At 43.0% G+C, this 27,155-nt stretch overlaps 1 protein-coding gene across 1 annotated transcript in view; it reads left to right on the forward strand.

Moving 5' to 3' along the window:
• The first annotated feature begins 1,544 nt into the window (after positions 1–1,544).
• The window catches only part of LOC126336721 (Ig-like and fibronectin type-III domain-containing protein 1), a 2,308,230-nt gene continuing 2,282,619 nt past the window's right edge, over positions 1,545–27,155 (forward strand). The window contains exon 1 of the mRNA XM_050000693.1: positions 1,545–1,746. The gene's annotated coding sequence lies outside the window, so the exon portion shown is untranslated. The remainder of the gene's footprint in view (positions 1,747–27,155) is intronic.

The following is a 27,155-nucleotide window of genomic DNA, read 5'->3' on the forward strand; positions in this document are numbered from 1 at the left end:
ATGCCACCTATATGATGAAAAGTATCCGGACACCCCTAAAAAATATATATATTTTTTTTCATATTAGGTGCATTGTGCTGCCACCTACTGCCTGGGCCTCCGTATCAGCGACCTCAGTAGTCATTAGACATCATGCGAGAGCAGAATGGGGCACTGCGCGAAACTCATTGACTTTGAATGTAGACAGGTGATTGGATGTCACTTGTGTCATACGTCTGTAAGCGGGATTTCCACACTCCTAAACATCCCTAGGTCCACTGTTTCCAATGTGATAGTGAGGTGGAAACGTGAAGGGACACGTACAGCACAAAAGCGTCGAGCCGACCTCGTCTGCTGACAGTTGAAGAGGGTCGTAATGTGATATAGGCAGACATCTATCCAGAACATCACACAGGAAATCCAAACTGCGTCTCGATCTACTGCAAGTATTATGAAAGTAAGGCGGGAGGTCAGAAAACTTGGATTTCATGGTCGGGCGGCTGCTCATAAGCCACACATCATGCCGGTAAATGCCAAACGACGCCTCGCTTGGAGTAAGGAGCATAAACATTGGACGATTGAACAGCGGAAAAACGCTCTGTGGAGTGACGAATGACGGTACACAGTGTGGCAATCCGATGGCAGGGTGAGGGTAAGGCGAATGCTGGTGAACGTCTTCTGCCACCGTGAGTAGCGCATACAGTAAAATTCAGAGGCGATAGTGTTACGGTGTGGTCTTGTTTTTCATGGAGGGGGCTTGACCCCTCGTTGTTTTGCGCGGCTCTATCACATCACAGGCCTACACTGATGTTTGGAGCACCTTCTTGCTTTCCACTGTTGAAGAGCAATTCGGGGATGGCGATTGCAGCTTTCAACACGATCGGGCATCTGTTGATAAAGCACGGCCTGTGGCGGAGTGGTTACACGACAACAATATCCCTGTAATGTACTGGCCTGCACCGAGTCCTGACCTGAAGCCTATAGAACACCTCTGGGATGTTTTGGAACGCCGACTTCGTGCCAAGCCTCACCGACCGACATCGTTACCTCTATTCATTGCCACACTTTGTGAAGAATTGGCTGCCATTCCACAAGAAACAGTCCAACACCTGATTAAACGTATGCCTTCTAGAGTTGAAACTGTCATCGAGGCTAAGACTGGGCCAACGCCATACTGAATTTCAGCATTACCGATTGAAGGGGCTACGAACTTCTAAGTCATTTTCAGCCAGGTGTCCGGATATTTTTTATCATGTAGGGTACCTCCACAAACCTAGCAACTGTCGGCTCCATGATACGCAGACTCAGTGGTGTATTTCGTTCCAAAGACGGACAAACAAGCTATTGAGGAGGTGGTCATGATATTTTGGCTCATCAGTGTAGTTTATATCGGAGTAAAGCAAGGCGCCGGACGGGCCCCACACGTGGCCCCGCCAGCAGCTCTATGGTGGGTGCAGCGTGCGACGCCGAGTGCAGCGGCGCCGTACCGAGCGGCGCCGACGTGTCCCGAGCGCGGCCGGCGGCGGCGGCGGCTGCAGCGGCGAGACGCCAGCATCCGACGGCTCCAGTCGGTGCCTGACCAGAGCGTCGGCCGCAGCGAAACCGCTACCCCAGCTGTGGCGCCGCCTCTGTCGCGCAACTCTCTGCGTGCCACTTACGCTAGTTCTGACGCCCGCGTCTTCGGCTTCCGGTGCCGTCGCGCAGTCTGCCCCGCTACCAGCTCACCTCTGCAGCCCCGCTCTCGGCCTGTGGCAGTCTACGTCACAGGTACATGACGCCACTTGTCAAATGTACTCTCAATTTGCCCTGACAGAATGCGGCGCGAGTGTCGTAAAATGTAAATAATGACTCAGTCTCGTATGTTGTCACTGTGGATCGCTTGTCATAGCAACCTGTCAAACGCAGACACTCACAAGAGAACCGCCCCATCGCATCCCCCCCCCCCCCTCCTCAGATTTAGTTATAAATTGGTACAGTGGATAGGCCTTGAAAACCTGAACACAGGTCAATCGAGAACACAGGAAGAAGTTGTGTGGAACTATGAAAAAATAAGCAAAATACACAAACTGAGTAGTCCATGTGTAAGATATGCAACATCGAGGAGCGTGTGAGGTCAGGAGCGCCGTGGTCCCGTGGTTACCGTAAGCAATTGCAGAATGATAGGTGCTAGGTTCAAGTCTTCCCTCGAGTGAAAGGTTTACTTTCTTTATTTTCGCAAAGTAATTATCTGTCCGCTCGTTCATTGACGTCTCTGTTCACTCTAATAACTTTAGTGTCTGTGTTTTGCAACCGCACCGCAAAACCGTGCGATTACTAGACGAAAGGACGTGCCTCTCCAATGGGAACCGAAAACATTTGATCGCAAGGTCCTAGGTCAACCGATTCCTCCACAAGGAGAGACGTGTGATATATTCTATACGACACTGGTGACGGCATGTGCGTCAAATGACAGGAATATGTTGTCGACCCACTTAACTTGTACACTTGGCGAATGGGTAAAAAGATTCTTCTACCTTGCCCGATTTAAGTTTTCTTGTGGATGTGATAATCACTCCCAAAAACGTGATGAAAACATAAGAGTTTGTCACATAAATTAAAAATAAAAAATTAAACTACTCGAGGGAAGACACATAAACTGAAAATAAAAAATTAAACTACTCGAGGGAAGACTGGAACGCAGGACCTCTCGTTCTACAGCTGCTCAGGCTAACCACGGGACCACGGCGCTCCCAAACTGACACTCTCCTTGTTGTTGCCTATCTTGAGCATGGACTACTCAGTTGGTATATTTTGCTTATTTTTTCATAGTTCCACACAACTTCTTGTTTTCTCGATTGATCTGTGTTCAGTTTTTCAAGGCCTATCCACTGTGCGAATTTATAACTAAATCTGAGGGGAGGGGGCGGCGGTGCGATGGGGAGGTTCCCTTGTCAGAAGGTGCAAGTGATGGACGTCACGCCTGTCATACGGAAACAGCTGATTACCAAGTCCATCATATTGACCTCACAACGAAGAAAATACTATCTGTTTAACAAAATAATTTACCACATACCAGCAAGACCCAGAAAAATGTGCCAAAACAAACTTACGTCCTTTTTTTTAACCTGGTAACTTTTTAAATCCGTGGGAACGCCGGACGTGTCTTAAAATCAAATTTCTACTTTAACATCACGCAAACAATTTTTAGCTTATTTAGGGTGAAACGTGACAAATTTACTGTGGTATGGAAACTCATCATACACGTCGTATGGAGAATGATTTTTATCGTAGCACACATGAGAAAGTTTGCTGAAAGTTTTGCCTAACAACACTTACCTCGATAGCTATCTGGTACACATATATTGCAGAGACATCCTCTGTTACTATTATTGTGATTCGTTAGGGATGTACGGGACTATCGTTGTTTCTGTCTCTAAACAAGTTTGTGTAACCTCACCGATATTTTCTTTATAATCTTTTGCTCTATTCTCTGTGCAGCGACAACAGTTGAAGGGCTATCATTAATCTTTGCGTAACGCCCATTCTTTAATGTTAGGTCTAGGTATGTTTCTGCCTTCACTATTCAGTCTTTCTTTTTCGTGTGACACATTGTACAAGGCGCTTGGATAGTTCGTTTCCCTTAGATTCGAGGCTCAAATCCTCCGATAGAAACTCAGATTTTTGTTTTGTCTGCTTCATTTATCCGAAAAACGTAAGTGCTCGTTCCTTTGAAACTCCATCTCTAATTACCGTATCATAAGCCATGCCCTTCCTTCCTTCCCTCCTCCTTGTGTTGTACTGTTACCTCCGTCAGCTTAAAAATGTTTTTACTGCATTTGTTTAGCTTTAATCTCGAAAATGTGTCAAAATACTTTTTAATGGGAAGCTACTAAACAAGATAACAACAAGAACGACGTTGCTCGCCCTCTGTTTCAATATTAGTATTTTTGTTTCTCATCTTCTTTCTTTGTGTAATCACACTCTTTTAGCTTCAATTCTACGTCCCCTCCAACAGACCTAACTAGCTGAATCCTTTCCCTCACCCCTCTCCTCTTTCCCGCTCTCTATTACACCTCTCACTCAACCTTCTGCATTTCACTCTACGTCAGATGTCCATCAAAAAGGCTCTTCTAGCTCAGTTTGCGGTGTGTCATAGTCGTATAAAGAATAGAAATTTCCTCTCAGTTCGTAGTCATTGACAGATGCCATCAGGCGTTTCCCATGGGAGTGTTACAGACCTTTGTTGGTTCTGGTCTACACGAACGATTTAGGAGACAATCTGAGGAGTCCTCTTAATTTTTTTGCAGATGATGCTATTTTTCACAATATTGTATCAGATGATCGAAAGAAATTGCAGAACGATTTGGACAAGATATCTGCATGGTGCGAAAAGTGGAAATTGACTCTAAATAATAAAAAGCGTGAGATCACCTACATGAGTACTGAAAGGAATCCGCTGAATTTCGGTTACAGGCTAAAACACAAAAATCTAGGGACTATAAATTCAGCTAAATGCTTAGGAGTAACCTTTACGTATAACTTCAGTTGGAATGATTATATACATAATGATGTTGGGAAAGCAAACCAAAGACGGTGATTTATTGACACGTAGAAAATGCAACAGGTCTACTAAAGACACTGCTTACACGTCGGTTCTCCGCCCTCTTCTGGAGTATTGCTGTGCGGTGTCAGGTCTGCATCAGAGAAGACTGACGGAGGGCATCGAAAAAGTTCAGATAAAGGCAGCTTGTTTTGTCCTGTACTATCGCGAAATAGGGGAGAGAATGCCACGGATATGACACGTGAAGTGGCAATCACTAAAACAAAACCGAGTTTTGTTGCGGCAGGATCTTCCCAGGAAATTTCAATTACCAACTTTGTCCTCAGAGTGTGAAAATATGTTTTTGGCGCCCACCTACATAGTAAGGAGTGATCAACATAATAAAATAGATGTTCGAATGGAAAGATTTAAGTTTTCTTTGTTCCGGCGTGCCGTTCGAGGATGGAACGGTAGATAAAATAACAAGAAGGTGGTTCGATGAAGCCTGTGCAGGTACGTAATTCTGAATTGCCGAGTAATCATGTAGGAGTAAATGTAGAGTGCAACTTCAATATTCCGTACGTAGTTTACGGTATACACCCCTTGTCTTATTGACATGTTGTTCCCACTCGCCGCATGTTGTTTGTTGACAAATAACTATTTGTGTCACTCTTTTCTGGGGGAGAGTTGTTTCAGTATGAGGAATAGGACACATTTTGTTTTAGATGTAAACAAAACTGCAACAGACAAGTACGTTTCTAGTGAACAGTATTCAAATCTGGCAACGAATTAGAACAGGGGTGGGTCATGTAATGGTAAAATATGTAGAAAGCAATCATAGTGACGAAAACGCGATTGAAAAGAAAACTGTATTCGACCACTTAATAGTGCTGCTAAACAAAGAAGTAATTTACTCTTTGCTGGCTAGATAGAAACATTTTGCAAAACCTAATGGTACTTATTTCTTGTCAGAGACAACATGAATTGAACAGAACATCTATGGTTTCAGTACAGCACGCTAAAAACATGTCTTTGACTCACAGTTGCATGAAGTAGTGAATCACTTTTAAGGCAATATCTCTCAGTCCGATTGAAAAATACAGTGGTTTACGGGCAAGAGAAAGTTTTTTAAAAAAATTTTCTTTATAGTACACATACCTAAGTGGTGAAGCATTTCTTTTGATCCGCTAGCAGAACAGGTACTGTACCTCTCGCCTGAATGACATCAGCAAGTCAGTTCTTTCATGTGAACATAATGCGACTTTTTAACCCTGCTAGCTTTCTTTGTCTGAAGATGCGTTACATGTCGAATATTGTGGCATACGTCATTTTATACGACGCTGCCTAACTTTACCAGTACGGCTGCCGTCATCCTGCCTTTCTGGAACATACTCGCATGACAATACATTACATAAGAGCATTAAATTAAAATTCTTAGTGGAATTATTCAATAAGTTTTTTGTGTTATTCTGTGCGCTGATATCGTACGATTTCGGCAGTAAACGTCCCATGAGAGTAGAATAGACGTCCTTACGGATTTTGTTGTTACTTCATGTAACTCCACAGATTATTATGCACTGTGTTCCTTCATAAGTATGGCCTCCAAAAGGTGTGTACTAAACACTATGTCTGAGTATGTTCATGAACGTCTGTCGACACACTACGAAGCTCGGAGCGGCTGACATGAGTTGGCCAGCGAAAACACTAAAGTACTGAAATTTAGTGTTTTGGACCTATGCTATTTTGAACTATAGGAGAACAACAATGCGTGAGTGAACCTCGTTCTTGCCACTGCTGTTCACGGTTCACAGCAGCGAATTCCGTTATAAGGAGAGAGGGAAAGTGTTAACAGCTTTTGTGTTCATAACATACTGAAACGCTAGTGTTGCGACATTGACGCACAGAAACATCTATTATTGAATTTAAACTGGCGTTACTGCACAGATTTTATCATTGTTCTGAATCTATTTTTTCTTATGCCCCTCACTAGCTATTATTTCTATTGACATAATATATGCGTTATCATTAAATAATGACATCTACTGCGCTGATGGTCCTCCACCTTCGTCATTTCTGCCATAAAAGGATACAATATTCTTAAAAAATGCCCTCCGCAAAAGTCTCATGGTGAACCTCATGCTGTAATCGCTGATGCCTTTACTGGTAATCCGAAAGTGGATGAGTGAAAAGGTGTTCATTCCTTCTAATACCAGGAAGTATAATGAAAATTGGGAAATTTGAGACTCTTCTTACCGCATTTTAATCTTCGTATAATTTCTGTACGCGCGATGATTTAATGAACAAAAACATGTGTGAGATTACTTACTCGTTTGTAAAATAAGTCGTGTATTCGACTATTAGCAACAAATGTTCCAGTGTAAACATATTTACACGCACTGCGCAACTGCAAGCGGTGGAAACATTACACGCAGGGCAGATCCACAATTCCGTACGGTTGAAACAAAATGTGCACACGCCGATAACACTTGTCAACTATGCTGTTCACGCGCTCGTTGCATCAGATGAGTCTTTCCCGCCCGTGAACACGGATGACAAACGTATGGCTGGCAGGCAACTATTGGAATGGTCCACACGTGTGGGTAATGGCGACATAGGGTCATCACTGTTTAACTGGTATAGCCCGCTGATCCTCAGCATCGCTCTGACAGTAAACACGCACTCGGTGCTGTCAGCCTTTCACTAACTTTTACAGTGGTGCCGTCGGCCATCACTTCCCACTACTGAACTAACTCGGAAACAGCAGTTGAAAGTGTAATAGCCTCATTGATCCTCCTGCCAATCATCCCTTCTGCCCCAGTCACAATAAATAGTAGCGAATATGGGGTTTCGAATCACGCCACGAGCATGGGTTTCACATATATAGTAATGGTGTACAGCTTATGAACACATTAAAACGAATAGATACTTTACAAAAGGTTTTGTACTCCAAATGTATGTAGAACAGAAACGCAAATGTACAAGAAAGTTCGTGTGAAGAGTACAGAATATCTAAATACGATAGAAGTTTTTACTCTGTTGCAAAGGACATATGTCAAGGTAATTCCGTCTCAAGACGATCTTTGTGAAAAGCAGGAAATCGAACTGCAGATATTCCTTAACACACACATACGTTAGTAGGGGAAAGAGTAACTGCAGATAGTTCGTTCAGTGTTATAATATCGTAATTCATATTTGCATTATACTGAGCAACATTTATATTAACTGGGTTTCTGTCCTTTCGATAACAATAGCATCAGTGACGTTCATTCTTTCGAACGTAGATTACGAACTTACTTTGCAGGCAGAAGCATTAGTCTACACCAGTTATAAGTAAGCTGTTGTACTGAACTAGTAAGAGTGTGTGGTACAAGATAAGTAGTATCTGCTGTCAGAGTCATTTATTCCCTTCCCTGTTTAGCTTCCAAGTGTCTTTGTACATGCTATTATCACTCTAATATCAGTCTTATCTTCAAGAGAAAGGTTGACTTAAGACATCACAACGATTTGCTGTAGTCTCACATAATTACAGATGTCGAGGTTAAGGTAATGTTTTCTTCTTTTTTTTCAGAAAATTTGTAGCCTGTTTGTCAGTCTTCTTATTCATAAATAACGGAACTATGGAGAATGTTGCTCCTGTTAGTGATCCAGAGTTTTTTGTTTAATGTTATTGTCAAGTGTACGTTAGTCAAATTCTTCCTTTCGTCTCTCCTATCGTAGTGACCTTTCTAAATTGTGAAATAACCAACTGAATTATTCGGCTCATTTTGTCCTTTCCACGCTTCCTATCTAATTTTGCATTTAATAAAAATATGAAAATTTAGGAATAAACAGTAACTAAAAGAATCCTTCTATGTAAGAAGTAATACTGGACGAGATGGACGATTCAAACCAAAGTTTAGGGAGAGTGTATTGTGCACGATAGAGATGCTTGAGGACCGGGACTGATTATTTATACATTTGAATGTTCTAGTCTTGTGATTAATTTCTGTCAATACTGTCACAGAAGGTAACACGCCTAGATGAATATTCATGGAATACTGGAAAAAGAGTTGGAATTGGTAAAGCGCTTCGGATATCGAATCATATATTGAATTGTTATCGTTGTGCCTCTCAGTTCATGGCAAATAACAAAGGTGTGCTAAGGTATAGTTCGATACGTAATGCCTTTATCATTGCTGTAGACACTACGCTACGAATTCAATTGGACGGAGTCTCACGCATGTTTCCTCCACATAGCTGTGTGCGGCCGGCCAGCACGTGGGAGATCGGACAGGTTTGGGCGACTTTGTTGTGATTATAACAGCTTCGTCGACCAACAACTTACGTTGATTTTTTAACTGATAAGTCTCTGTAGACACTTTTCAATCGCCTAACATCATCCCCGGCGATCTGGTTTTCGGCCCAAAGAAACTCAATGACTTCTCTCTGCTCGGAAAGCACCTCCATTACAAACGCCATTTTGAAGGCTATTCATAGTACCGCCACCCATCGAAACTTCATGAAACTTTAGGGGCTGAAACGGAAATATTCCGCCATGTTCCACAACAAATACTACATTGTAACAGCCGATAAAAAAAAGGAACATTACTCACTGACCGCCCGTCATAGTTCTGAATAAGGTGTCGAGTCTAAAGACAAAATAACTGAAGCGTTTCAGATGGGGTGAGACTAAAACTTTTGTCCATGGGATCTACGACGGAAGAATGTGTGGAAACATGGAGAAGGAATTTCAGGATAGCACATGTGTTAAGACATCTGGGAACTACTTCCTAGGCACGAGAGGCACTGTCAGAACTTGTCGGGGGAGGACAGAGACGAGTAAACGCAACAAGTAACGGAGGATTGTGATTGCAACAGCGGTGTCTTCATTGTACATTGTCACCGTCGTCCTGGACTGCAATAACCCTTGGAAAGTTCCTAACACACAAAAACATTGACACCCCACTGATACTTGTTCACGGTAATCAAGACACTAATCCTAGGTAACGTAATCAACATTGTAGAAGGTATGAAATGATAATTAAATTGACACACCAGCTGCTAATAGGCGCTGATATACATCGTTGGAGAGATGTTGAAAATGTGTGCCCCGATCGGGACCCGAACGCTCTATCCATCTGAGCAACCGAGGGCACAGAGGATAGTGCGCCTGCAGGGACTTATCCCTTGCACGCTCCCCGTGAGATCCACATTCCGAACATGTCCACACCACTACATTCGTAGTGCACCTAATAGATGTTTGCCCCTCACACTCATTACTCGTGGCAGATTAATCTACCAAGTCCCGTACGAGTTGGGGCATAAAGTGGTGCATAAGTATGCCTTCAGATGGTGGTGTAGTGTTGCAAATGACGGTTGTTTTGACTAAAAATATATAGTCGTAGCAATGTGGAATCTTAGGGTACCTTTCACCATAATCTGGTTCAACTGCTAAAACTATATGTATCTTTGAGGAGAATGATCTGCTTCTAGGTGGTAACTCTGGTATCCTTGAAAGAAGTGTATGTACCGTTCAAAGGTTACATCTTTCGTGATATGTTTGCTGTATTCTGCTTATAATATACCTTGTTGCAAGAAAGAAGACTAAACTAGATGCACGAGGTGTTTTTGTAACTCTATTCGCTCCTCTACAGTTCATTTTCGTCGAAGATCAGATATTTATTCCTGGTGATCGTATGACACAATTTGAAAATTTTCTTGGATTGGAGCATTAAACTCGGAACATCCGCAGGCTTGCGTTACCGTGTTGATAACCGATATCTGACGAAATGCAGAGACATGAGTTCTTGTCCCCGTCAAAAAGACAGTTTCAACTCTACACGTATCTAACAGGAGCGTATTCACTGCAATATGTAATTCCTCGAGTACAGTAATCTTTTTTGTCCACTTAAGGGAAATACAATTTATTGATTCGCGTAGAGACCAGAGTTACTGAAGTACATCAGCGACAAATAATTAATAAATTGTATTTTTATGTGAAAGAACAACGTAATTACTATGCCGCTAGGGGAGGGTTGAAATCCGCAGTTGTGAAAACCAACCGCGTTCGTAAATGACGGTATTTATTACTGGAACATGTGAACACATTGGAATTTATATAGTGTATCCCAGTAGCAGCACCAGTAATGAAGATGCTATATCCAGTCTTTCACTTCTCTATTTTTATACATTCGCACTCGGGTTACTACTTAGCTCGTTATAGAGGGACAATGGAGACCGCAATATCATATCCAGTAAAGCTACATTTCCAAAACGCTGTGTTGCATGAAATAAAGTGTAATGACACTATGGAAGCACAGCACGATTTCCTTGCGGGAATTAACCATAACTCTCAGCTATCAGGGACTTCCCAGGAACTCAATGCGCTGTTTAAAAACGTTTGTATGACTATTATTACGCTGAAGAGTATCAAGTTCCAACGAAGTTACAGTATCATAGCAGCTCTTGCTCTCTTGTGAAATCTTTTCCCAGGTAATCTCTATTTTTACGGCTACAGCAGCAGTTAAACGAGGTAAACTAAGGGCACTCCGAGGTCTTATCGTTGCGTCCACTTTGCCTCGTATGTTTATACCTTGCACCCCATTCTGTGACGGAAGTTGAACAATAGTTTCTATCCCCGAAAACAGAGCGAAAAGAAAGCCCTCATCGTAACGAGTGACGGAATTCAGATGTATCAGAGATGTTCTCTGCCACAAATGTTTCTCAAATAAATGAACATGAGTGTCGACCAGCATTATCTGTAAGGTCTCCGGATTTAATTAGAATACTCCCTTTTCTTTCAAAGAAATTGTAAGATGTCTTAGTTTGGTACAAGGTCCTTAGGGTATCAGACAAAACTGTAAAGCTTCCTGTTTGCAGTACTGTGCCACATTTGTTTCTAAATTCCTTATTATCCGAAGTTCGGTGTAAATCACAATAATTTCTGCTCTTCATGAGGAAGTATTTTGATAATAAATCACCTCTGCATCTGATATTCTTCATTTATTACCCAAATAAGTAACTACATGTGAACCTCTTGAAACCAATGGTTAAGCATTCGAACTCAGTTTCTCTAGGTGAATATTCATGGACGAAAACGGTAACCTACTAAAAATACTGAGTAAAGCTCTGAAGTCTTAAAAGCCCTGGACTTTCATTCGAGAGGCCGCCGATAGAATCTCTATCCGACTGTCCGTATTAACATTTTAATGTTTTCCTAAAACTAAAAGACGACGAACATAAAATCAGAGATATTTGTAGCCATGCAGAAACTTATTGGCAATTGCTCTTCCCGCGAACCATTCGTGGCTGGAACAGAAAAAGGTAAAGTGACACTGCTACAAAGAGTACCCTGACTGTAGATCATGAGGTTGTCTGCAGAGCATAAATGTTGATGTAGAAATAGACATCTATGTCAGATTCCTTACATCTGTGCGTACGTCTAATATATGCAAAGTATGTCTGTTACTCTGCCAGCCGGAGTGGCCGTGCGGTTCTAGACGCTACAGTCTGGAGCCGAGCGCAGGTTCGAATCCTGCCTCGGGCATGGATGTGTGTAATGTCCTTAGATTAGTTACGTTTAAGTAGTTCTAAGTTCTAGGCGACTGATACCTCAGACGTTAAGCCGCTCAGCGCCATTTGAACCATTTTTTTCTGTTACTCTGTTTGCAAAATTTTGGGTGTTTTAATTTCTGCAAAATAATTTGAGAGACCGGGAGAAGCTGTATGGTCTTACATATCCGTAGTTCATAATAAATGACAGATGTGAGATACAATACACTGAGGTGTGCTTGGATTCTAACCTTATGGCAGAAATGCCTTTGAGAGGTAGGGGAACCAAGTTCGGAAGTCAGTTTCATCATATCACTATCTTCTACAAAGGAGAGCAGACCGCTGCTTCATTCTGGGAACAAACTACTAATTCAATGGAGTTTCTCCGTATTGAAACCCACGAGTCTTGGTATATCTGAAATCTGTTAGAAAATGTGTTAATCACATAAACATTCCTAGGACAGTCGTCCGAGTGTAGGCAACCACTAAGTTCCTGTGACATTAGGAAAGATTGACGCATTTATTTGCTGCTCGCTGGTTTTCCATTTCTGTCCAGCCGAGTGCAGAAAACCTGGCGAGACATTTGAGGCGTTTAAAATGGCGTGTTGGCGACACGACTGGGCACTAAGAAGGAAAGAACTGGGTCTTCTTTCCCGATAGATTTACAGTCCCACCGCCTTCGTTGTTCGCAGCATGACCTCACCACTCCCAGCTGTAATTAGAGCTGCACTGGGCCGCCAACAGCTGATGGATCCGTGGTGGGAGGTCGACTGGGCTGCCTCGAGACAGCTGGCTTCGAGCCCGCTCCCTTTACGAGGAGGCAAGAACGCGACCTTCCACCTCCCTATGTCGAATTACACCACCAGCAGCTCCTCACTCCTTAGATGTAGTATAGCACACGGAGACAAATGCTACAGTCCAGCAGGCTAAGAACCAAACTATTTCTTTATCATTGTACCGAATTGCGGAAAAGTTAAAAAAAATACACTAACAACAGGTGTACTACAGGTACGTTTATCACACCACAAACGGTTTAGTTCTAAACGAACATCCTTAGGTAACCTGCAGTTCACCAAGAGAAAGGTTAGGGTAAAAGTCACAAAATGATGCACGTAATACGATAAACAAATTATATATGATATGGAACTCACAGTGAAATTTTGCCAACGGTCCTCATAACTAATTCTCAAAAAGTGGCAGAAATGTGAGTCTGGATTGTTTAATAGCAACACGACGAAAACACTTAAGCAATTTGTGGGGCTCGTGGTACAAGCATACCCATCAGTATGTGCAGGGAATATAACATGCTACTTTATGCTAGGACAGCTCAACAAAGTAAGAAAACATTTAGACATCCTCTCAGGATCTATCGAGTGCGGTACATAGGTTCCAAGATATCATAACCGCTTTAGACAAATGTGACACTGTGAGGTAGTTATACACTTAGATACGAGCTCAGCTTAAAACTAAACTACAAAAATGACATAATACAGTATTTTCGCCTGTAAAACGTAAATGACATTTCTTAGATGAGCGTACTGTAGAGATCATACCGAAGTGTAGAAGTCAAAGTTATTTAAACAATTTGCAATTTGCATATAAACAAAAGTGAAACTATTAGGTTCTGTGCAAGAAGAACCGAAACTAGTGCTTCTCATCACCCATACTCTTAAGAGCCAAAAACTGGTACACCTGTCGTGAAGGAGCCCCCGAGCACGCTGAAGTGCCGCAACACAGCGTGATATGGACTCGACTAATGATTGATGTAGTGCTGGAGGGAAACGACACCATGAATTCTGCAGGACTGTCCATAAATCAAAAAGAATACGAGGGTCAAGGCAAGTATTTAAATACGGAAGAGTGTTTCTGAAGCCATTCTGTAGCAATTCTGGACGTGTGGGGTGTCGAATTGTCCTGCTGGAATTGCTCAAGTGAGTCAGAATGCACAATGGACATAAACGGATGCAGGTGCTCAGACAGAATGCTTACATACGTGTCACCTGTCAGAGTAGTATCTAGGTGCATCAGGGGTCCCATATCACTCCAACTGCACATGCTCCACACCATCGAAGAGCTTCCACCAGCTTGAACAGTCCTCAACTGACGTGCGGGGTCCATGGATTCATGAAGTTGTCTCCACACCCGTACACGTCCATCCGCTCGGTACGATTTGAAACAGATTCTTCCGACCATGCAAAATATTTCCAGTCATCGAAAGTCCAATGCCGATGTTGAAGGGCCCAAGCGAGGCGTAAGGCTTTGTATCGTGTAGTCATCAAGGGTACACGAGTGGGCCTTCAGCTCGGAAAGGAAAGTCCATATCGATGATGTTTCGTTGAATGGTGCGTACGCTGACACTTGTTGATGGCCGAACATTGAAATCTGCAGCTGTCACGTTGAACGGTTCTCTTCAGTCGTCTTTGGTCCCGTTCTTGCAGGATCTTTTACTGGCCGCAGCGATGTCGGAGATTTGATGTTTTATCTGATTCCTGATATTAACGGTACACTAGTGAAATGGTCGTAGAGGAAAATCCCCACTTCATCGCTACCTCTTAGATGCTGTGTCCCATAGCTCGTGCGCCGACTATAACACCACGTTCAGACCAACTTAAATCTCGATAATATGCCATTGCAACAGCAGTAACCCTTCCAACAACTGCGCCAGACGCTTGTTGTCTTATATAGGGGGTTGCCGAGCGCAGTGCCGCATTATAACTTTTTATATATCTCTATATTTGAATACACATGTCAACACCAGTTTCTTTGCCGCTTCAGTGTGTAAAGCAGTCACATTCATCACACAAAATGATAGTTACTGATGTAAATAAAGACCGATATTTGCATTTTAAAGTAGTAAAACATTTCAATTGTCTCCTTAAATAGGTTGAGCCACTTCGTTAACAACGAAATAGATCGGAAACCATTTCGTACAAAACAATAGAAACAAGAATGTGATTAAAGAATATGATCTTGACTGTTGAATAAAAATGGTAACAGAAAATCATATTCTTATTACGTATGTAAAACAGTGCAATTATTAATCCGGAACAGTGGAATTAGTAAACTAGATTCTTCAGTCTTCTCTTGTTAACAACACTGATATCGAAGTGTGTTAAAATTGTTAAAATGTACGTCACTTAATTGCGGTAAGGGGAAATTTAACTGAATTAGTGCAAGGAACCGCTGATGTACTTCACAGTTCTAAAAAACAGCGTAAGACCAAAATACCAAACCCCTCATTCGTGAGGCAGGATATCAGCTCTCGCTGAGGTTAAGGCTGTTAGCTTCGGAACACAATGTCCGATTGGTCGAAAGTGAAGAAGAAAATCGCTTTTTGTCTTGAGGAAGACACAATCAGGTAGGATGTCACTTACCATGAAATATTCTACATCTACATCTACATCCATACTCCGCAAGCCACCTGACGGTGTGTGGCGGAGGGTACCTTGAGTACCTCTATCGGCTCTCCCTTCTATTCCAGTCTCGTATTGTTCGTGTAAAGGATTGTCGGTATGCTTCTGTGTGGGCTCTACTCTCTGATTTTATCCTCATGGACTCTTCGCGAGATATACGTAGGAGGGAGCAATATACCGACTCTTCGATGAAGGTACTTTCTCGAAACTTAAACAAAAGCCCGTACCGAGCTACTGAGCGTCTCTCCTGCAGAGTCATCTATCTACTGGAGTTTATCTATCATCTCCGTAACCCTTTCGCGATTACTAAATGATCCTGTCACGAAGCGCGCTGCTCTTCGTTGAATCTTCTCTTCTATCATCCCTATCTGGTACGGATCCCACACTGCTGAGCAGTATTCAAGCAGTGGGCTTTCAAGCAAGGTACGCAAAATATTGTACAGATGATTGACATGAGTGTGAATCCCAGCGCTCCGTAGTACGAATCAAGCACTCTCAGCCGTTGTACATGTGCGCAAACCATCGGTTATTACGTAACGGTATTTTCCGGACGTGAAGAAGTGAGACACATTGTTTAGGTTTGTGAATACGTGGAAATGAAAACGATTTTTGATCGCATATTTGTTTCATTCATTTCAATGACTACAAGGTTCAGTTACAATAATGTGACCACACATCAAAAGCCTGTATAACCATCCTATACGGAGAGGACGGCAGCAATACGCACAGGAGTTGTGTCACTGTGGTTCTGGAAGGTACCGACAAGGATTTGGAATCATGCCGACTGCAGTGCTGTGACCAGCTATGCGAAAAGAGCACTCAAGGTGGCCCATACACATTCTCGTTTGGGTCTCAATCCGCAGAGTCTGGTGATCACCCGAGTAGAGTAAACCCATGGTAGTGCACTTCCAGCGACGCATGTACACTGCGAGCTGTGTGACAAGTTGCATTGTCTTGCTGGTAGGTGCCATCGTCCCGAAGAAAAGACCAACAGCATGTAGAGGTGGACACGGTCGCCAAGAATAGATGGATGCCTGCGTTGATAGACTGTGGCTTCCAGAATGACGGAATCAACCACAGAACCACACGAAAACACTCCCCAGACAAAAACGCTCCCTCCTCCGGTTTGGACACTTACGGCGATTGTTGCAGGAGCGTACACGCTAACGGCCGTCAAAAGGCCAGCTGTCGCCAGTCACTGGATTTCCAGATGCGGTACTGAGGTTCGTATTTACAGCCTTCGTCGCCGATGAGCAGCAGCCAGCTTGAGTGCATAAACCAGGTGCCAGCTGCAGAGACGCACATGAAGCAGCATTCGTTGAATGGTCATTGAGGAGACAGAGTTGGTAGCCTGGTAGCCCCTTTGCTCATTTGGGCAGTCAGTTGCTCAACAATTGCACGTCTATTCGGCCGTAAGTCTGCAGCCGTCGTTCACCCTGTCATCAATGGTGCGTGGTGCACTACAGTTCCGTTGTCGGCGGGTTTGGACAGGGCCATTTTTCCATTCACGTTATATTTTAACCACGGCTGCACGCGAGCTGTTTACAGACTTTTTCGTTTCGGAAATTCTACCATCCTTAGCCTGAAATCAAATGATCATGTTGTAAGAGGTCCATGATTAAAGAATTTGTTGCTAGCGCACTCGAGCTGATGTAATTTCGATGGATTTCTCACGTGCTGCCTGCGATATGTAAGCTGTAAGAGAATCTGAGACCAAAGTGCAGTGTTGACTGCAGTAGGAACTGTGTGGCAGTAGCAGTAAGTAGTTGCTAGCAGTCTGGTGTATCGTGTTGGCTGGGCCGGTCGTGTGCAGTGATGGCGGAGACTGAGCGTTGTAGGATAAGGTAAAAGCAGCCTCGCGCATATGTAGTATTGTTACATCAAGTCCCATGTAAATGTTTTAAAAAATCTGTTAGTAATAATCTTTCTCATAAAAATTAACTTTTGACATTCATCTCAATTTAAAGAATTCACTAATTTCTCCAATCCTTGGCCATCCCGATTATTGAAAAGAAAAATCAGTTGTTTCCTTTTATATAAGACAAATGTATCGGCCAGCATTGCACTTAGCTGCGCCAAGAAAATTTCTTATAGGAGCAGATATATACGTGTTATCCGGCGATCTAATTAAGGTAAGATTTTTCAGTTTATTCAGAATGATGTATCAGGGCCATGACGCAGCATTGCTGACGTCCAAAATTTACCAGGTTAAATTGACTGTCAATTATTGAAAGGTTATAAGTGACCCACATTTTTTATTGAGAGATTAGTCACATTTTATTATTGATACGTTACGCAATTTTCCTGTTGGTAGGTTATACTGAATGTGAACGACATAAGTATATTTTTTGACTGTTGACAGGTTTAGGAATTTTTCTGTTTTGAGGTTCCACTAAATGAGAATATTATACATATTATTTTATTTTGTTGGGAGGTTACGGAAATTATTTTGTGGGGAGGTTGCAATGTCCCTTTTGGACTTCAGCTCAATCTGTACATTTCCGCATTACGAAAACGATTGCACTATTTTCCCTTCCCACTACGCTGTCTATACTCCCCCCTATGAGAGCTGCCACCGGCCGCCTGTGAGTACTTACTGCACATTGGCGTCGAGCATACACGTTGGTCACATTAATGTGATTAGACCGTGTGGTTTCGTTCGTTGTGGTAATCATAAGATTGATCTGTCTCCTTAAGCTTAGGAAAAGAGGCAAATAAAAATTGGTTGAAATCAAAAGATGATAAAACTGTGCCCCGTGAAGTAGGACCGTCGTTAGCAGACTGTCACATCTGTTCAAATGGTTCAAATGGCTCTGAGCACTATGGGACTTAACTTCTGAGGTCATGAGTCCCCTAGAACTTAGAACTACTTAAACCTAACTAACGTAAGGACATCACACACATCCTCGCCCGAGGCAGGATTCGAACCTGCGACCGTGTCACATCTGTTGTCCGAATGTTCTTCAACCTTTTCGTTGCGTGCTCTTTACTGCGGAATACACGTTAATCATGTTTGTATTTTTGCGCGACAGTGGACCTCATTGTCAAAGTTAAAGAAATTGAAAACACTCAGTTTTCGAAACGTTTAAATAATGCAGTCATTTACTCACTAATAACGCATAATATTTGTCACTTGATATTGAAATCAAAGATATGGCTTTCACTGGTTCCTTGAGTTCCCCCTTTGCCCCTCTCCCAGCTCGGTAAGAAGCGGCAGTACAGCTTCGAAACGTGTCCAGCGATCGTCAGAACCTGTAGCGAGATAACAGTGCGAAACAGCTCATTTTTAACCTTTAAAGAGATAGATGCAAATATTTTTAAGCACAGTGAGAAATTTAATTATCTTGCTACTACATTTAACCCATCGGTTATTTGTGAACTACTTAAAATAATACATGGAAATTAAAGCGGCAGAACAGAATTTCATCGACGAGACAGACTATGCTGACATCTGGACAAACCGTATTAGACAACTATTGATGAGAGGAACCCGCTGACGGCAAAACCCAAACATTGTGAAGGGGTCACCGAGGCTCAGATTCTGTCGAAAAACATCACTGTCATGTAAATGGAGCAACACAGAATTATGTCGCCAGCCAATATGTGAAAGGTAAGAGAAAATCCCATCATCGTCATCTGCATTTTCAGGCAATCGCCGAAACATCCGCTCCGCCTTCATGGGCCACCCTTATTTATGGCACCTCTTCTTAAGCCTTTGGATTTATGTTCTTGTAGTAGATGATTACAAGAACTTCGAATATTCAGAATGAAATGAAAATTAAAACACCTGCCGAAATCTCTTTTGCATTTAATTTATATACGCCATCAGTTTCAGTGATCCATTGCACCCACTTCAGGTCCCGTGACCAACGTACACTACTGGCCATTAAAATTGCTACACCAAGAAAAAATGCAGATGACTACCGGGCTTTCATTGGACAAATACACTCCTGGAAATGGAAAAAAGAACACATTGACACCGGTGTGTCAGACCCACCATACTTGCTCCGAACACTGTGAGAGGGCTGTACAAGCAATGATCACACGCACGGCACAGCGGACAAACCAGGAACCACGGTGTTGGCCGTCGAATGGCGCTAGATGCGCAGCATTTATGCACCGCCGCCGTCAGTGTCAGCCAGTTTGCCGTGGCATACGGAGCTCCATCGCAGTCTTTAACACTGGTAGCATGCCGAGACAGCGTGGACGTGAACCGTATGTGCAGTTCACGGACTTTGAGCGAGGGCGTATAGTGGGCATGCGGGAGGCCGGGTGGACGTACCGCCGAATTGCTCAACACGTGGGGCGTGAGGTCTCCACAGTACATCAATGTTGTCGCCAGTGGTCGGCGGAAGGTGCACGTGCCCGTCGACCTCGGACCGGACCGCAGCGACGCACGGATGCACGCCAAGACCGTAGGATCCTATGCAGTGCCATAGGGGACCGCACCGCCACTTCCCAGCAAATTAGGGACACTGTTGCTCCTGGGATAACGGCGAGGACCATTCGCAACCGTCTCCATGAAGCTGGGCTACGCTCCCGCACACCGTTAGGCCGTCTTCCGCTCACGCCCCAACATTGTGCAGCCCGCCTCCAGTGCTGTCGCGACAGGCGTGAATGGAGGGACGAATGGAGACATGTCGTCTTCAGCGATGAGAGTCGCTTATGCCTTGGTGCCAATGATGGTCGTATGCGTGTTTGGCGCCGTGCAGTTGAGCGCCACAATCAGGACTGCATACGACCGAGGCACACAGGGCCAACACCCGGCATCATGGTGTGGGGAGCGATCTCCTACACTGGCCGTACACCTCTGGTGATCGTCGAGGGGACACGGGATAGTGCACGGTACATCCAAATCGTCATCGAACCCATCGTTCTACCATTCCTAGACGGGCAAGGGAACTTGCTGTTACAACAGGACAATGCACGTCTGCATGTATCCCGTGCCACCCAACGTGCTCTAGAAGGTGTAAGTCAACTACCCTGGCCAGCAAGATCTCCGGATCTGTCCCCCATTGAGCATGTTTGGGACTGGATGAAGCGTCGTCTCACACGGTCTGCACGTCCAGCACGAACACTGGTCCAACTGAGGCGCCAGGAGGAAATGGCATGGCAAGCCATTCCACAGGACTACATACAGCATCTCTACGATCGTCTCCATGGGAGAATAGCAGCCTGCATTGCTGAAAAAGGTGGATATACATTGTACTAGTGCCGACATTGTGCATGCTCTGTTGCCTGTGTCTATGTGCCTGTGGTTCTGTCAGTGTGATCATGTGATGTATCTGACCCCAGGAATGTGTCAATAAAGTTTCTCCTTCCTGGGACAATGAATTCACGGTGTTCTTATTTCAATTTCCAGGAGTGTATATCATACTAGAACTGACATGTGATTACATTTTCACGCAATTTGGGTACATAGATATTGAGAAATCAGTATCCAGAACAACCACCTCTGGCCGCAATAACGGCCTTGATAGGCCTGGGCATTGAGTCAAACAGAGCTTGGATGACGTGTACAGGTACAGCTGCCTATGCAGGTTCAACACGATACCACAGATCATCAAGGTAGTGACTTCCGTATTGTGACGAGCCAGTAGCTCGGCCACCATTGACCAGACGTTTTCAGTTGGTGAGAGATCTGGAGAATGTGCGGGCAGCAGTCGAACATCTTCTGTATCCAGAAAGGCTCGTACAGGACCTGCAACATCAAGTAGTGAATTATCCTGCTGAAAGGAAGGGTTTCTCAGGGATCGAATGAAGGGTAGAACCACGGGTCGCAACAAAACTGAAATGTAACATCCACTGTTCAAAGTGCCGTCAATGTGAACAAGAAGTGACGCAAACGTGTAACAAATAGCACCCCATACCATCACGCCGGGTGATACGCCAGTATGGCGATGACGAATACACGCTTCCAATGTGCATTCACCGCGGTGTTGCCAAACACGGATGCGACCATCATGATGCTGTAAACAGAACCTGGATTCATCCGAAAAAATGACGTTTTGCCGTTCGTGCACCCAGGTTCGTCGTTGAGTACATCATCGCAGGCATTCCTGTCTGTGATGCAGCGTCAAGGGTAACCGCAACCATGGTCTCCGAGCTGATAGTCCATGCTGCTGCAACGTCGTCGAACTGTTCGTGCAAATGGTTGTCTTGCAAACGTCCCCATCTGTTCTCTCAGGGATCGAGACGTGGCTGCACGATCCGTTACAGCCATGCGGATAAGGTGCCTGTGATCTCGACTGCTAGTGATAAGAGGCCGTTGGGATCCAGCACGGCGTTCCGTATTACCCCCCTGAAGCCACCGATTCCATATTCTGCTAACAGTCATTGGATCTCGACCAACGCGAGCAGCATAAACAGCAATCGCGATACGCTACAATCCAACCAGAAGCGTGATGGTATATATTTGTCCTCCATACACGAGGGATCACAACAACTTTTCACCAGGCAACGCCGGTCAACTGCTGGTTGTGTATGAGAAATCGGTTGGAAGCTTTAGTTATGTCAGCAAGTTGTAGGTATCGCCACCGGCGCCAACAATGTGTGAATGCTCTGGAAAGCTAATCATTTGCATGTCACAGCATCTTCTTCCTGCTGGTTAAATTTCGCGTCTGTACCACGTCATATTTGTGGTACAGCAGCTTTAATGGCCTGTAGTGTGAATTGGGAGGAATGCAGTTTCGTCTGCAGTCCTAACAGGAGTTCGCAAGACGCTCTCACTTCGTTCATTAACCCAATTTACGTTCGTCAAGGGGCCGGTAGATGCGATGATGAACACCGAAACTGGTTGCGTAAATAAAATTAATGATAAAGAGATGGCTGCAGGAGTTTTAATTTTCAGTTCTTTTCTTCTCACCTCTTCTGAGAATTCTTTTACCATATGGTACATACAACATGAAATTACAATGAAATGAATACCACTATCTGGATACAGGTGGAGACAGATGTAAATGTTTGCCTCGACCAGATCTCGAACCTGGGATCTCCCTCTTACATGGTGGGCGCTCTATCAATCTTTTTTTTCTATCTCATTTTGTTCTATATTATTCGTTGAATTTGTTCGTGGCGGACGGCCGAAGACACTCAGGCAGGTTGTTCGTTGATCCGTGCACTCAGTTTTTTGTTACAGAGAGTAGCTAAACCCTCTGACCGAAAACACTTAGCTACCGTGCCGGCTTCTATCTGAGCCACCGAGGACACAGAGAATAGTTCAACTGCACGGACTTACCTCTGGCTATCCTCCCGTGAGACCCACATTCGCAACTTATTATCCCGCACTGTATCATAGTACCTCTGTACGTTATACTCATTACTCGTGGCTTTACCGCCAAATCCCGTAAGAGTTCGGGCAGTGTTTGTGCATCTGCACAAAAGAAGATGGTCAAATGGCCGGTGAGCCTTAACTATATATGACTTGTAGTCATACTCATCACATAGGCTTCCTTTCATCATTGTCATCCTATTTAGCTCTGTATCCATTGATTATATCGTTCATTGTGACAACTTTTAGCTTTTTTCTATTGTCTTCATTTTTTTTATTTTATCTAACTTATTTCTCATCCTTTCACAGTTCTCATGAATCTCATTTCAGACGCTTGAATGCTGTAGAGAAGTTGTGATACTGCCATAGTTTTACAAAGTCTAATTTTATCCGCGCTTTGATCTTCTAGACACCTTAGCTGAATTCCAAGGTAGTTACATTTTTCTGTGTATTCTACCGGTTTGAACTTTTTTGCATTTTACTCCTCTGAAAGGATTTGCTTCCGTCTTTAGACGCGTTCACAATATTGGGTCTCCAAAAAGTCAAGCTGTCATTTGAAGAAATCGTAATATGGAAACTATTACAGACAGACAATCGCAGTTTATTGGAATAACTTTAGCAGCTCACAGAGCTTTTTCCTTCGTCCTTTAATGCAGAATTTGCTTTAATGTCACCAAAATGACGACAGATCTGGAGAAGCGGTATTGTGTCATCTGGTATGCGATGTTATCGACGCCGGTTTGTGACAGCACTTCCAGCAATAAAACATAATGAGCTGCTTCCTAAACTTTAAAGGCACAGCCATCGTCAATAGTCCTCCTCAACGAGGTCGTCTCCCTGTGTCTAAGGCACATGTTGACAGAGTGCAAGCTACAACTCAGCCATACGTCAATTCGTCGTGCATCACATGAAATGCAGGAACCAAGATGACGTGTCTAAAGTGTGTTAGAAAAGTGGTTACTCATAACATCGCATGGCCCCCCGCACTCTTCCGATGTCACGGTGTCAGACTGCTTCTTGTGGGGCTACGTTAAGGACCGGGAGTACAAAAGTCCCGCCGATAACATTGCTACCATTCGTGCACTAATCCATGAAGGAATCAGAACTGTTGATGCTGCAGTGCTCACCTGTGTATGCACAGAATTCGAATATCGCCTTGATTTCATACGAGCACGTGTGCGCCACACGCTGAAATTCAGGGCTAACAGAAAAATTACTTTGAGGTCTGCAAACGTGTCACAACAAACTACTATGATCTATCTCTCGGAGTTAAGATATTTTTTAAAATTATTGGGCAGTGGTTTGCTGTTTGTTGCCATCACACTTATTGAAGCGGTCGTCAGTGAATAAAGATGTGTTTATTTGTGTTTCATACGACAGTTTCAAATCAGTATGAATTATAGATGTATACTTGTGCAAAAAGTTGTAGTTGTGTGTCTGAGTAAGTATAAAAAGTCCAGGCGAGAGGCTACAACCATGCTAACTCGCTGATTTGGCAAACGTAGATTTTTCCTTTATTTGTTACTTTCCACTAACAATAGTCCACATATAATATGGTACACCACTGAAAGCTAGAATCGACCTATTTAGTTGACACACAATTGGTTTTACTAAAAAGTGCTGGTTTCCCATTGAGAGCTATGTTTCACTATGATCATGTATTGAGACGTAATCGATTTCCAAATCGCTAAGATCTCTTATCAGGCACCTTAGTAGATGCCAGGATGTCATTGATGTCATAAGCAGCTATGCAGAAACATGAGCGTGTATATCATTTAGTATATTATGTAGGGCCGGCCGCGGTGGTCTAGCGGTTATAGGCGCTCAGTCCGGAACCGCGCGACTGCTACGGTTGCAGGTTCGAATCCTGCCTCGGGCATGGATGTGCGTTATGTCCTTAGGTTAGTTAGGTTTAAGTAGTTCTAGGTTCTAGGGGACTGATGACCACAGATGTTAAGTCCCATAGCGCTCAGAGCCATTTGAACCATTTTTTTTATTATGTAGGTTGGTTGTAAGAGAGAGATATGCTACAGATGAAGTTTTCACTTCAGTAGTAAATAAAATAAGTAAATAAAAATATTTTCTTATTTAATAGATGAATTACTGTCGTATCTAAGGGACTTTTATTATAACAATAAATTTCATAAAAAATCGTATTTCCAAAATAGTGAATTACAAGAGGAAATTCTCTCAAATAAGTTTCCGTCCTCGAACCGTAAATCAGGGAGAAAAGATGAATAAGGCCTCTGTGTCTATAGGCGTTATCTGAAATGAAGCATTAGCTCAGTTATAGGTAGAGGACTGGGAGGAAGTTACTGATATTTGGGTTAGCATGTTAATGAAACGACTCTAGCGTCCGTCTTAACTGGTTTAGCGAAGTCATACGAACATTAAATGTAGATAACAAGACGGAATTTAAACCCTGCCGCAGCTGAATACAGAGGACGGAAGTTTACGGGCGCTCAGCGCCGATGTTATCAGCGATCAGAATACGAATAAAGTCTAGTAATCACTGAACCACCTTCAGTAGTGAGATGAATGGATTAGTGGCAGTAACATCTCCCCCCCCCCCCCCCCCCCAAACACACTTTTATTTTCGGAAGTTCTTACTCTTGCACAGTTGACGAGATCACTGTTTTCTGTTGTGGAAGAGAGTTGTCGCAGGTTTAACTCTACAATCAACTGCTGAGACTTGTTCACATAACTCATCAGGAGATAATGTGGCTCAGAAGAATGTGATTCCATCTGTGCTGCTGCCATCCATTTCTGTCAGATGTTGATACACGCTTTCCATCAGGTAATGACTTAAAGCAGTCTGATGAAGGCCGACATGAAATAACATAAATTCCTTAGTGCTCCCCGTGTGCCAATAATTACTGGAACAACTTTCACTGATTTTGTGGGTGTCAGTTGAGCTGTTTGGCATACCCCTAAGATACGATTCCCAGTGACCTACAGGAAGGAAAGCAATTCCGTGCAATAGGTAATGGGTAAAGGGTAATGTCTTAATGGAAGAGAACTAATAGGGTTGGTACAATGAAACGTGAAGGTAATGGTACCACAACTCACACCGATTATTAGTGAAATATATGTAACTACATAAGGAAAGTAATAATCATTATATGGCTTATTACCATAAGACGTTGAACAAATGATTTACACATTGAATTACGCCTCTAAAACTTTAATAAGGAAGCAAGATGTTGTAATTATGAAACACAGCTTTTGCAAGGGTTGATTAACACTTGAAAACATAAAATTAAACTACACACATCACTTATTGAGAAAAAATATGAAACAATACAACAAGTTCCGTTTCACTTTGTATTAGCAACTGTTTTGTCTTCTGGTTTTTCAACGTATTGTCTCTCGTGTTCTTCAAGAAGCTTGCGTCGCATCAGGTGCGTTTCTCTTCTGATCCCGCTTTCAAGTTGATTTTCTGGCAGGTTCGATTGCAGGATGACTCATTCCTTCGATTGTTAATACTTAGGCAGCTGCAACAGCAGTGTTAGCGTCCTTTACATTTAGAGTCCGTTATTTTTTTTATTTATTTTTTTTTTTTGACAGCGTTCATAGCTAGGAACCACCTCACTTCTGCGTTAGATGCTGTGTGGAACAGAAATGTCCCTTTTATGTTCTTGTTACTTAAATAGTGAGCCGATCATTTCTTCAATAATTTTTGTTATTCTTCTTCCTCTACCCGTATCTTTCCCTAGATTTCGTTGGGTTCAAGTTGTTCAGTGACTCCAGATGTTACTGGCGTTTCTGCTGGCGCTTCAGAAGTCAGATTCCGTTTTGTTTCACAAGTTTTTCGAATTTCTTCGAGTTCCACTCGACTGAACCCTGTGTTCCTTATGACAAATCGTCTCTGATTAGCTAGTCGTGGTTTTTGCCAGGTCCGGAATTCGTACGTGTGCTTTAGGTAGCCGTTTTTCGAGGTTATCTTGTGTATTGGTACCTCATGACTTTGATTCTCTGACTTGGTATGCTTCTATCATCTAAGTTTTTCGTTTTATTATTATTATTATTATTATTATTATTATTATTATTATTAGCAATACTAGTACAGCTTACGTACAATACATGTGATAATGATTACTATATCAGTTATCATTATCAATTTTACTGACTTTTGTTATGAATTACTCATGTACTGTATGTATTGTAATTTTAATTCATTTCGGATATCTTATTTCACGTAAGAGAGGGCCTGAAACTCCTAATCTTGCCTGCTGGAAAAATTCATAAATAATAGTAAATGACTAAATGAAATCAAATTTATTATGTTAATGAAGTGGCTAACTCTTTCTCCTCTAAATAAATTATCTCCGAAATTATCAAAGATTCCGTCTTCCATATATTATGCTGGTTTCCTTCGCTCCTTGAATCTGAATCTGCGCACTAGAATTGCTCTACTGTTATTTACAAAATCTTCTTACTGGGA

Source organism: Schistocerca gregaria, chromosome 2, assembly GCF_023897955.1.
Source record: "Schistocerca gregaria isolate iqSchGreg1 chromosome 2, iqSchGreg1.2, whole genome shotgun sequence".
In the NCBI taxonomy this organism is placed as follows: Eukaryota; Metazoa; Arthropoda; class Insecta; order Orthoptera; family Acrididae; genus Schistocerca; species Schistocerca gregaria.